The sequence below is a fragment of the Alligator sinensis genome, unplaced genomic scaffold (assembly GCF_000455745.1).
Source record: "Alligator sinensis unplaced genomic scaffold, ASM45574v1 scaffold823_1, whole genome shotgun sequence".
Lineage (NCBI taxonomy): Eukaryota > Metazoa > Chordata > Crocodylia > Alligatoridae > Alligator > Alligator sinensis.
In genome coordinates, this window is record NW_005842272.1 from 426,836 (window position 1) to 439,822 (window position 12,987).

At 43.8% G+C, this 12,987-nt stretch overlaps 1 long non-coding RNA gene across 1 annotated transcript; it reads right to left on the bottom strand.

Annotated features, from left to right (window-relative positions):
* Positions 1–9,375: 9,375 nt before the first annotated feature.
* Positions 9,376–12,855, bottom strand: LOC102370646. Its single transcript, XR_324344.1, has 3 exons — positions 12,775–12,855; positions 11,919–12,096; positions 9,376–10,033 (listed from the first exon to the last, which is right to left on the bottom strand). It is a non-coding gene; the product is annotated as an uncharacterized LOC102370646 (long non-coding RNA).
* Positions 12,856–12,987: the final 132 nt, after the last annotated feature.

The window sequence follows — 12,987 nt, forward strand, 5'->3', positions numbered from 1 at the left end:
TTTTTTACAAACACACATACACACACTAATGAGTATGCAATCTTGTCTTGCATACAGCATGCCCCCAAATAAGATGTGCTCTTTGTTTTTGAAAGGAAGAATGAAAATACTGGTAAATAAGGTCTTTTCCCAAGGAAAATGCAGGCAGCTGCAGTAAGGGGGAAGCAAAACAATGCAAGTGCTCTGTTAACCTGTCAGCTGCAGGACTCAGTAGGTGCTGCTGGCTGACCCAAACTGCCCAACCCCATTTTTCTTCTGGAGCTGAGCTGGGTGGGCCATCAGCAGTGCCTACAAAGTCAACTGAGGGCCCACCCTGCTGATTCCACTGGAATTTCTCCCCTGGCAACCAGGACTTGGCTCCACTTTAGAAATGTAGCCCAGCCGGGCCAGGAATGGGAGAGGAAACGTCCTATTGTCCACAGCTAGCATCTAGGGAGCTCTGCATGCTCACTATGTTTCCCCCTGTGCAACACATAAAACATTACTTTCTCTTTTCCTTCAGAGGTGTGCTCTGCAGAAGCTGCTAGAACCATATTTTCTCTCTTATAATGCACTCTCCCAATTTGCACCAGCTGATTTTTGGAAAAAGGGGTTTGTTCTAGGTGAGAAAACGTGCATGGGAGAGAGACAAAGAATTCCTGATTATGCATGTCATAAAAAACACTATGAGCAGGAGCTCTTTTCTCTCTCAGAATAAGATACAACCCTTTTGTGTGTGCCTGTTGGACTTTTATAGTCCAATAGTCAATGCAAGGTGCTTTAAAGATACCTTGAAACTAACTTATCATGCCCTTGTACATTCTTTTATTTTCCCTTTACTCTCACCCTTGAGCTTCACCAAGCATTTCATGGCCTGAGTTCAGGATCTGGCCCATAGATTTTCAACTGCATCTTTGCTTACTCAGTGATAGCTACTATTTTATTCACCATTTCATTTTAATCACATAATAAAAGCATCAGTTGAATTATAGTACACCAGATTCCAAACTCAGTTGCAGCAGTGTAAATTTGCATTTACAGTAGTATATTTCAGATCAGAATCTGACTCCTCATCACCAATTATGTCTAAAACTATTCAATTTCCTGCCAGCTTATAAGCCACTTTTTATTTCATGCATTTTCCTTCCTCCGATCATTGTTCCATCAGTTCCTTGGAGCAATGGCTTTTTAGGAGGGAGCATTATTTTCATTGACCTTGACAACCTCAGGCCAACAAACAATTTTATAAAAGAACCAAATGGAATGTTATTTTCATGCTTCTACAAAGACCTTCAACATATATTTTTAAGATAAATGTAACTCTATATTACCTCTTCATGCTGTAACGTCTGTGAGTATATTAAGTTCTCATATATCTTTGTATTTTTTATTATGGTAGGGTCTAAATTAATAAACAGAACAGTAGCAAAAATACAGAGATTGCCAATTCCTTTACAACAGAACAAATTATTCTAAGTGCTGATCACTGACTCATTGTGCATTGGATTTTACATCCTGCTTTCAGAATGATTGAACCACAATGTCAGCTGAAATATTATTAGTGGAGTAAGTGAAGTGAATGTATGAAGTATAGAGAAAAAAATCTTAGAGAAAGGTACATATTACTTAATGCTGCATACTAATACACTACTCTACTGCCATCCTAATGACCATCATAGCCCTCCTATCATTTTTGAAAGAGCACAACCATCTAGTTTGGTATAACAGTAAATTAAGAAGGAGGAAATTCTATAGTATTAAGTCAGGTTTACTTATGAAAACACTTAAGAATCAGATCCGTAATCAGCTCTATCACTAAGGCTAGGGACAGAAATTTCACATAAACTGATGTAAGTGATTGAAAACCAGTTAAAATCTGTAACACAACAGAAGTTTGATGCACATAAACCACTTTCAGGCAGCATCTACACGAGATGCTGACTGCACAGTTGTTACTGAGCAGTCATTTAGTACTTGCATACCCAAGTACTAAATGGCTCTGTAGTAACTGGCATTGCTTTGCAGTAACATCCTCGCATGGCTTCCTGGTAATGCTGACTGTGCAGTAGCTTGTTACTACTGCGCAGGAGCGTCATGTCACACTTCATGCCCCATGATGCTTCTGCACAGTAATAATGAGCTACTGCACAGTAAGCATCTCATGTAGACATGGCCTCCAAGTGGCCAAAACCAGTTCAAGATAAACATGGATGGATGTAGTATCAAACCTAAAAGATTTAGGTTAAATTGGTTCATTGAACTTCTGTCCCAGATCCTCTCCAGATTCAAGTTAACTCGCAGTCCCCCCCAGTATCCCAGGATGCTTTGCACCTCCCCCTCCCTCCCCCCACAGGGTGGGTGGGCTAGCCTTAGCCCAAGCTATTTGCTCCAGCTGAGTGGGGAGGCAAGATCTACTGCCCCCCCTAGCTGCTTGCCTGAGCCATTGCAGGCATGTGACTGCATTTCCAGAATCAAAAGCCAATCTCTGTTCACTTACTTATCAATTCAATCTATGCAGCTTAAACTAACCTGTGACAACTAAATCAATTCACCCTTGGGCTTCTTGACCATGTGTACTTAGCCTAAGGGTGAAAACAGACATCATTGCTGTGATGCCAAAATAATTTTTATGATTGCAAAAAGGCCAAGCACACCGAGGCCCCTTGGCGCATCAAAAATGACATAGGGAACATCAACTTCTGCTGCTATTTAGTGTGTGTGTGTGGGGGGGGGAGGGGCGGTTGGGGTGGAGGGGCAGGACACAGAACACAACAAGCGATGTATGTTTCATCCCATAAAGCAGTCCGACTGAGCTGAGACACATCCCAGTACAGCTGATTCACTTCATCCATGAGATGTCTTTTTAACTTAATCTAAATTAAGAGTCTCAGTGATCCAACACATGCGTTAAATGAATTAGCTTCTCAGTTCAGAAAATAACGTGTCAGGACTTAGGTATTGGATCTCAAAAGAGATCATATAGGAATAGTCAGAGTACACATGCCTTTTTTTGAAAACTGTGTGTACAGGCTGAATTCTGTTCATTATGGTTTCTAGCAGCAGAAATTGGCAAAATGGAAAGTACTGATGATGGAAGATCCACGCAAAAGGAGGTATGAGGCAAATACTATTGCTGTTTTGGTTTGAATTGCTAAGATTTATTATGCATGGGACTTATTAAGTATTCAATGCCTAGAGACTTTTGGAAAATGGACTTAAGATTTTTATATATTTAATTTAATTAAGTAGCATCCAATGAGACCTGCTATGACTTTTCTGACCTTTTCACACAAAAAATTGCTCCAGTATTTTTCCGTAGTCAAAAAAGGAATGAAAACTAAGAGCTAGCATTTACCAAGGTGTGCCTTAAGTCTAATAAGGTGTGCCTTGAGCTTCATGAGGAGTGCCTCAAACCTCAAAAAAGATTGAGAACCACTGCACTAATACAGTTTCATCCTGAGATTGTTCACTTAATTCATTGTAATAGCATAACTCTTCAACTTTGGTGGATTTGCTCATCTGTCCACTCCTGACACCAGTGTAACACATACCAGTATAAAAGTATTGTGTGTTCTCACCTTGGATGTAGTTCTCTTTTGTATTCCTGTGCACCACAGTTACAAAACAAATAAAAATAAGGCTGCCCTGGAAGAGAACGTTATAATTTTCTGAAAACCTTTCTGAAGCATTGCCTCACAACTGCAAGGCTAGGGAATGTCTTTTAATGTCCTTGGTAGACAAAGAACATATTTTTCAAAGCCAACAGTCACAAAAGTAGAATTAAAATAATAAAGTCCCCATTTGTAGTGAGGAAAAAGATCCAAAGTCCAATTTGTCTCCAACTTTATTCTGTAGGATAGACAGTGGCACCCATTCAAAATTTCTGTGATACGATTTTATATTACGATAGTTTCCTGTATTCAGGCACTGCAGGATTAGGCAGGGAGTAAATAAATTCTCTCCACACATATGTGCAGCCCTTCAAACACAATGGCTAGGGACAGACATTACACATAAACTGGTAAGTGATCAAAGACTGGTTTAAACCTGTAACAGAATGCAAGTTCAGTGCACATAAACCAGTTTCAAAATGGCTGAAACTGGTTTAAGATAAACCTGGTTGAATGTAGTATCAGGCATAACTGATTTGGGTCAAACTAGTTTATGCAGTGTCTGTCCTGGACCCCTTCCTGGTTTAAGTTAAGTTGGGTCAAACCAGTCCCCCAGCATCCCAGATGCTTTGCAGCCCTGGGAGGGGCTGGGCCCAGGTTGTCTGCTCCAGAGAGCAGGGGCTCTTCCCTTCTTCTCCCTAGTCAGAGCTGTGGCTGAGACTGCAGGCACAACAGGGTCTGCCTGGCTCCCCCCGCCCCACTCCCACCTCACCACTTGCTGCTCAAGCAGGGATCCCCACCTCCCTCTCTCCCATCTCCCACAGCACAGACCCCATCCCCATGGACCCTAGGCATGTGGTATGCTAGCTAATACTGAGTGGTGTCTGTGTGTGTCCAATTTCACTGGGACAGGCAGTCAGAAAAGTGTCCACTTAGGGCTTTTTGAAGCTAGTCAACAAGTCAGTTGGTAATGGTCTCTCCGTTCCTTCCCTGGAAAAAGCTGTTTAAGAAGAGCTTGAACTAATGAGAGAAGCTTTTGTTTTGTTGATGGCTGACAAACACTGTGTTATCCGCACCCTGCTAGCTCCCTTGCCTGTCAGGTTTGCAGACAATAAGAAGCAGCAAGGAGAGTGAGTTTGAAAAGCTCAGTAGCATTAACAGATGCATGCACTGGACACCCCCACTTTGCCTCAGAGTGCTAGCCCAGAGCTAGGGTCTGGCAATACTTTTGCCCCTTGAGTAGTAAGCAGGGAAAAGCCTGGGGCAATGTAAGCAGGGTGGGGGTTTACACTCCTCCCCAATTAAAGCATCCTGCCTGGGCCTGCCCATGCCCCTTCAGCTCAGCATCATAGAAGGGAAAGGAGGGCTGCTTTAGCAGCCCCCAGCTTCTAGCCTGAGCCACTGCAGTCATGTGCCTGAATTTCCTCAGTCCAGAGAGAACGTCTGTGTGGTTACAAACTGGTTCAAGCTAAGCAGGTTAGATTAACCTGCAAAGATTGAATCAATTTAGGCTCAGGCTTTTTGAGTGTTTGTCCCTAGCCAACAAAAACATTGAAAGCAGGTGATGAGAGGATATAAATTTGTGTACAGCTGTACAGACACTGTATCAAGACCTTAGGCAAGTTGCCAAAGAGCCTAGAAGCATGCAAATGATGGGAAAGGACAAAAACCTACAAATTCATCCCTAGTACCAAACAAGAGTGGTTAGTGTAGCAATGCAAAAGCAGTATGGGGCTAGAAAGGGCAGGAAGATGGGAACAATAGCTATAACAATGTTTGCTAATCTGACATCTTGAAAGGGAAGCGTGGGTTGAGGAGTGGCAAGTCAAGACCTGACATACTGTATGTGGACACCTATCTGTGCTCCTCCCATTCTCTTGCAAACCTGTGCTGCAGATGACACAGTCAGAGATATCCATGTCCTCAGCACTTATGAGAGATCTTCCTGTACCACTGGCTTTGCATTGGATCCCAGATTCCAGAATTCAATAGCTTATGTGAGTGGCATAAGCATTGTCAGTTCTTTCCTCATACAGTCCTTCCTGTTATTTCCATTGGTGACATAATGAGGTGTCCAAGAGTGAAAACACTCCCTTTCCTCAAACATTCTCTTATGCAAGACGCATGTCCTTTCAGATTATGCCCTCATTTCTACCCATTCAGAGCATTCCATTCTTTAGTGGCCATTTTCCCTAGCCATAATATCCAAATAGCAGGCAATTTTGGTGGTCACTGAAGAGGCACCTCTATATCAGCACTATTCTTAGTATCTTTGGGCACCTACACACAAGTAGCAAGGCTGCTCTGATGATGTGTTGTAATGACAGTACATTGGAGTAGATTCAATCAATCAATTCTGCTACAGTGTGGTAATTACCGTGTTTCAATAGATTCCAGTGTCACGTGTATCAGTGTCTCCACCATAGGTGGTGGAAGGCAGGGGTAACAGGGATTAGCCCCTCCAAACGCGGGGCAGCAGGTAGGACCACAGGGTAGTCCAGCCGTGGGCTCCGAGTGGCTGCAGCAGGAGGGTGGAGGGGTGCGCTTACAGCCAGAATCACAGCCTGCCTGTGGATAACTCCCCAGCAGTGGCAGGCAAGTATCAGTCTACTCTGTGAAGGGGAATGGGTTTGGGGGAGGGGAGGGTAGGGTAGATTGAGGCCCATACAAAGGCAGGGGCAAGGGCTGGGGTGAATGGGGCCCTGGCTGGGCCAGGTTGTGGGATGCTCGGAGCCCAGGTGGCTCATTGAGGGGCACTGGGCAGGGGGGAGGGGGAGGTCCCTCCACTATGCACACCCCAGGAGAGGCCTGGGGTTGTACGTGACCCCTGATCTGTGTGCAGGGCAGAAAGGGACTGCCACTACATGCTGGCCTTTGTGCCCTGCTGCATGTGCCTGCCACCACTGGGCTGTACCATGTCCCCTGCCTACCCAGCTGCAGGACACACATGGCGTCACATGGCTCTGGAGGCAGCGGCAGCAGGGCACAACACCCAGCATGCAACAGCAGCCTGCCTCTGCCCCACACACAGATCAGGGTGCAGAAACCCCATGCCTTCTCCAAAGTGCATACAGTGGGAGGAATCCCTCCCACAGCCCTGGAAGAGCCACCCAGGCTGTGATTCTCCCACTATTTGCCCCGGCCCTGGGGCCCCATTCACCCAGCTCCTGCCCCTATCCTTCTCCCTCACCACAGTAGCCTTGATCTGCACCCCCCACATGGCCCTTCCCTCTCCGTCAACCCCTTCCCCCACAGACTTACCTGCTGGGTGGGGGTAGGGGGATGCACATGCATACATGCACATGCTCAGCCCCCCCCCCCCCCCCGAGTAATTTTTTCTCCCTCCATCTATGGTCCCTCTACTAAAAAATGGTGATGGGGGCATTTTAAACTAAATAAGCTTTAGGTAAAGGGCCCCACCACCATTTTTCAATGCGGAGACACTGATACACGCGATGCTCTAGGCACTTTAATTAGAGCGGCTCTTGGAGCCGCTTTAATTAAAGTGCCCCCCTTCCCCTCACACTCCTGGAGCATGTGTATAAATGCCCTTTGTGCTGAATTATATGTCCTGGAAGCTGAACTAAAGGAAGCTTCCCAGAAACATTGCACAGCCCCCTTCTACTGTGTGAGATAAATATTCATTTATCTATCACTGCCTGGATACAGAAGCTAACTTGGCTTGATTTAGTAGGTCGGTTACCATTGGTATCTAACAGTCATTCTTTTAAAGGACAGCTTTAACTAAGTCAGTCTTTGGATTCAGCATTTCCTTTGTATTTTATATGCCTTGAGAAGTCTGGGGCAAAATCATGAATGGAACCCAGATCACCAAAGTCCCAAACCGGTGTGTTACCCACGGGACCTTTCTTATTGCCATCTTCCTCAAAGTACTTTTCATACTATTGAGATTCTGCTCCCAGTGCTGGTATTATATTTTGTGAGATCTAGTCTTTCCAATAAATTGTAATCAGACTTCAGGTGATTATGTTATACCTGCAACTGTTTTTTTTAAATGAAAACCCTGGCTTTTTGTATCCCAGCTATATTTTTCAAAAACTGTCTCTCTGCAGATGTAGTTTACATATCTCGGTCAACAGTAAAATTAAACAAAAGCAGGAAGAAAATAATGCTTAAAGAAAGTAAAACAAACAGGAAAAATAAATCATTGTATTGTCTTAATGCATTGTAGCCAAAGGCTGAGAGCTAGAGAATGAAAATCGCATTCCATTTTGTGAAAACAGTGCTAGTGGTAGAGGTGAGACTAATAAGGCTGGTAAATCTTTATTATAAATATTTAATAAAACTCCACAGCAGTATGATTTACCACATTATCTTTTCTTAAAGAAAGGAAATAACTAAGTTCCCACTCCGGCATGGGCTTATGCACATGCTTAACTTCATACACTATTTGTCATTCAATGGTTTCAACAGTATGGGCATAAAAATAAGCGCATCAATTTTTTGCAGGAACAAGCAAGCTTAGTCATTGCCTACTAAAAGAGACAATGTTTTGAACACCCTCTAAAATAAGAAAAAATATCCCGATATGAATATACACTACTGTTACTGATAAGCTACTTTCTAAGCCAAAGTTTAACTATAATTCACACAGTGCAATTGAAATCATTCTTGTGCTTGATCCTGATCTCCCTGAAGTCAGAATAGAAGCCTTACTGTACTTAATGGGATCAGACCTGGGCCTTATGTAAATTTTCTTTGAGCCACTGCTTAGATAATATCACTTTGTTTATTTTAGGGGTGTGTGGTGCTCTCTCTCTCTGTATGCATACATACACATGCACTGCATAAACACATTTATGAAAAGACAGCTTAATAAATCTCTACCAACCGATACTACAAATAGCTCGTCATTAAAATTTTCATGTGGAATAAGAATGCTTAGGGCATGATTCAGTATTGTGACAGATCTTTGATGTGCAAGTTAACACAAATTTATGGATGGTTTTGGGTGGATCACATATTTGAACAAATATTTCATAGGTTCTCCTTTCCAAGACTGCCTAATTAAAAGAATAACAGGAGCTTTGCATGTGGGAATAATCATTTGATAGTGTTTAAATCATGTATAAAATATTCTCTCAAAAAAAACCAGAAGAAAAAAAAAAAAAGAGAGAGAGAGAAAAGTCTCAGTAATGATCAGTAACTATAAAGTTTGAGGCCCCCCACGGTATAGGAGAAAGTGGGGTAGGGGCTGGAACAGAGCTAGGGGCAGCTCATCAAGAGGGTGTGGGGGGGTGGGGGTGGCTCTCTGCCACTGTGTGCACTCCTAGGGAGGAGGGAATTGGGGGGGGCCTCCCCCGGGAGCACTGCACCAACCACACCGCCATGGCAAGGTGCCCCCTGCCCACCCAGCAGCAGTGGGGTTATGCTCCCCACTTCTACTAGGCAGGTAGGGGGTGCCTTGCCATCATCAGGGTGGGAAGCCCAGAGCCAACAGCAGGCAGTCTGCATCAGCCCCCACTCCTCCCCCTGTGGGTTCAGCTCAACTCAGCTCCACCAGTGCTGCCAGAGGTGGGGGCATCATCTTAGGCTCCCCACTGGCAAAATTAAATGTCAGCACCTATGCTGCTAGTGCTTCTGATTCTTTCATCATTTAAAAGTTGCTGTATGTGTACATGCAATGTCACAAGTAGAACCAAACTCTTGCAAATTTAAAGAGAGGTACCATCTAGGTTTTTAAGGACAAAATATTTCAATGTCCCTCTAGCAGAAATTGTAGAAAAGGACAGAAATACTTTAGGAAAAGAATAAACACTACCCATTGCTTTTTTATCACTATATTGAAAGGAAACAAAATCCTGTGTTTCAATGCAACCTTGAGATACTGTAAAAGAAATACATAGCAACTATAAAATTAATGGAAGGTGACATTTTCTTCCAAATATACTGGTTGAGGAATAACTAGTGGCACAAAAAACATGTACAGTACCTGTCTGCTGTTAAAGGAAAGCCTATTTATGTCCAGTAAATTGAAGAAACTGCTCGAGAAATAGCTTATCCATGTGAAAATGTGACCCAGGAAGTCCTACTAGCCAAGGTCAGTGAGACCTAAAGTGATTTGCTCAGCAAATACTGCTGTTAGGAACTTAAGGTGCTTAAGGCCACTTTAAAAAGCATGTTCCCTCCCCCACTCCCAAGGTTTTCAAAGCAGGAAAGGCCAGTAATAGACCCTAGTGATCCAGTTTCACCTTCACTTTTGTAGTTCGAATTTAAATTATTGTTTATATGAGTTAGTAAGATGAGCTTGGTTTCATAGCCACTTCTGGCTGATTCTAAGAAATTATCACACAGCTTGTTGCCAATCAGAACTGAAGCAGATTGGCAGAGCATGTTGGATGCTGGGCTCAGTCAGCCTTAGCCCATAACCCCACATCAGTTCGCTGCGATTCAGTGCCCTGGGTAGCATGGCTCTCTGTTTCCTGTTGAACAAAAAGACAACATCTTGGTGAAATTCTCCAACACCACCATTGAACACATTTATCAGTGTAACAAGCTCTCCTCTCTACTCCTAACTGCAGCTGCCTTTGAGACAAATGAGCAAACATTTTACATATAAAGGACAAAGACATAAATGTCAGTAGGAGCCTTTAAAAAAAACAAACGAACAAACAAACAAAAACTACCACTCCTTTCTCATCTCAGTCTTTGTGCTCAAGGGAAATCTACCAAATACCTTTAAAAGGTGAGCTTTGGAACAAAAATCCATCAACTGGCTGGACACCAGGAGCCAAGGACTGAACACCAATATTGATTTTGACATTATAATCTACCCGATTCCTGAAATTCTTCCTGCACACCATAGGTGATAATGAGTGACCCTCTTCCCTTTTGATAGGTCTTGATCTCCCAGTTAATCAAGCTTCTTTTCTTCTGCTAATTGTTTGTCTGCTACTCTTGAGAATTTCTCCCTGCTCCAATTTCACAGCTTTACCTACTGATCTTAACAATTGCTGTGCTTGCTTCGCCCCTCAGACCTGAGGAAGAATACCTTGCATTCAAAAGCTTGTCTGATTTTAATCTCAACGATGTAGTTGGTCCAATAAATGGTATCATCCCAAAAAATCTTTGCCTCTCAACTCCTGGACCATCATGGCTACAACATCCTTCTAACACTACCAAAACTTTTAAATGATTTGCCCAACTGAAGGGTATTTTTCATAAAATGGAGTGGTATTTTTCAGTACAAGGCCAGAGAATATCATAAACATTTTTTAAAAGCAACACAATGGGGAACAGTGGCGTAACAGTGGGGTGGGGGTAGCAGTGACAAGGACTTCTGCTCTGAGTGCTGGTTTGGTAATGGAAGGCAGAAAATGATGACTGCCAACACAGCTATGCAATAACATTTGTGGCAGTGGTGACACCTGAAAACTGCCACTGCCCCTGTGTATAGTAACTGCTCTGGGCACCCGGCTGTGTCATAAAGGTATTTTTAATACCTAAAAATATTACAGACAGTTATGGATGCTGCTTTAAAGGAAAGATTAGAAAAAGAAGTAGAAAGGGTACAGAAGAGGTCATCAAGAAGGTATGGTTATATGAAGACATTGGGGAAATTATTTCGATGCTCAAGGAAGTCTACTGGAGCCATAAGTACGGGTTTTTTTTCCTATTGTTTTCTGCTAAACTTTTTTCCTGTTGTTCTTGTATGGATTTTTCTTATGCTGTTAAAACTTCCTAAGATTAAAAATGTATATGCCAAGCTGTGTTACCTTTCACTTTGTTGTTCCAACTCCAGTGCCTCAATCTTGAAAGGTCTTTTTCATATTCTTTTAGTATTTTTTTTAAACCCTTCTCAAAAACTCAGAATCATGATGAACAAGTGCCTGGCTGTATTCAACAGCAGGGAGTTGGTAATAATCAGTACTGCTCTCACTACTAAGAGCACAGAATGTAATGGGAATCACGTTTAAGCATTTCAGATGAAGCTTCAATGATCAGATGAGCCAGACAAATTTAAAAGTTCCTCTGCCTTAATTAACATAATTTGGGCTATACATAACCTGTAAGTACTTCTGATCTCTAACTTAAAGCTAGTGATGTGTATATTGATACTGATATCAATACTGAGATAACTTAGTTTGATAAATGCCCTCCTGGTGTTTGTCACTCCCAGCTACTATAACTGCACATTAGAACACTTGCATGAAAAAAAATCATGATTTAAATGAAACAGTTGTAAAGTACATGCAGGGCTTTGGCTTCTTTGACCATGGGGTATTGTCCCAAGAAGGATTGCTAGGAAGAGACAGGATCCACTTGATGAAGAGAGGGATTAGCATCTTCACAGACAGGTTCACTAACCTCTTGTGGCAGGCTTTGAGCTAGGTTTGTCAGGGTTTGGAAACCAAACCCCTGAGGTAAGTGGGTGATCTGGATGAAGCTCAAGCAGGACAGGGCAACAGTAGAAGCCTTCTCATTCTTCCAGAGAAAGTGGGCAATTGGCTAGTTATCTCTGGTGCCTGTACACAGCTGCACGAAGCTTGGGAAACAAAAAGAAATGAAAGTCCTTGCAGTCATGAACCTATGATGCGATTTGAATAACAGAGACTTGGTGGGATACCTCACGTGACTGAAGCACTGTCATGGATGGTGTAGCAGATGCGCCTCTTCCGGGTCCGTCTACTGGTGACCCCGCCCACCTATTAGGGGCCAACGGCCCACCTTCTCTCCTGCTATGCCTTGTTGTTAATTGATTAATAGATGTAATTAAGCAGGAGGCTGCCCATTTCCTGTCCCAATGCCAGGGGGCACTATCTGCAGCTCCTTTTCCTCCTCTACACTGCAGCCCAAGCCTTGCCGATAGTACTGACGTTGTTTGGTCTGGGCCTTGTCATAATCTGGCCCCCTTGTCCTCCCTGGGCTCTCTGCAGCTATCTCACACTGCGCCCTCTCTGGCACCAAGGTCAGTGCCCCCCCAAATGCTGCACCCTCTCTGGCACTGGGGTCAGTGCCCCCCCCGCAAATGCTGCACCCTCTCTGGCACCAGGGTCCCCACGCTGCAGTGGATCCCCTATGAGGCTTCCTCCATCCCCTAATAGCCTCACCCAAACCACCAGTTAAACAGCAAACAAAACACAAGCCTCTGGGCTATAACATAAATTCAAGCTGCCTGGCTATAACATCATCCCAGCCACCCCAAGGGTGTTCCATCCCTCACCAATATCAGGAGCTGCTCATGCAGTCAGGCCTAGCCCCTTTGCTTGTTCAGGCAGAGCTCCTTCCCCCTTGGCTGCCAGCAGGGAACTGCCCCTCCTGGCCTCAGGCCTGGGACTTATATGTGAGCAAGCTCCCCCCCTGCTTCCTGTCAGCTGACCACTGGCAGGGGGGGGCCACTAGTTCACCATGGTAACCCACAGCTGGGGCTCTCTGC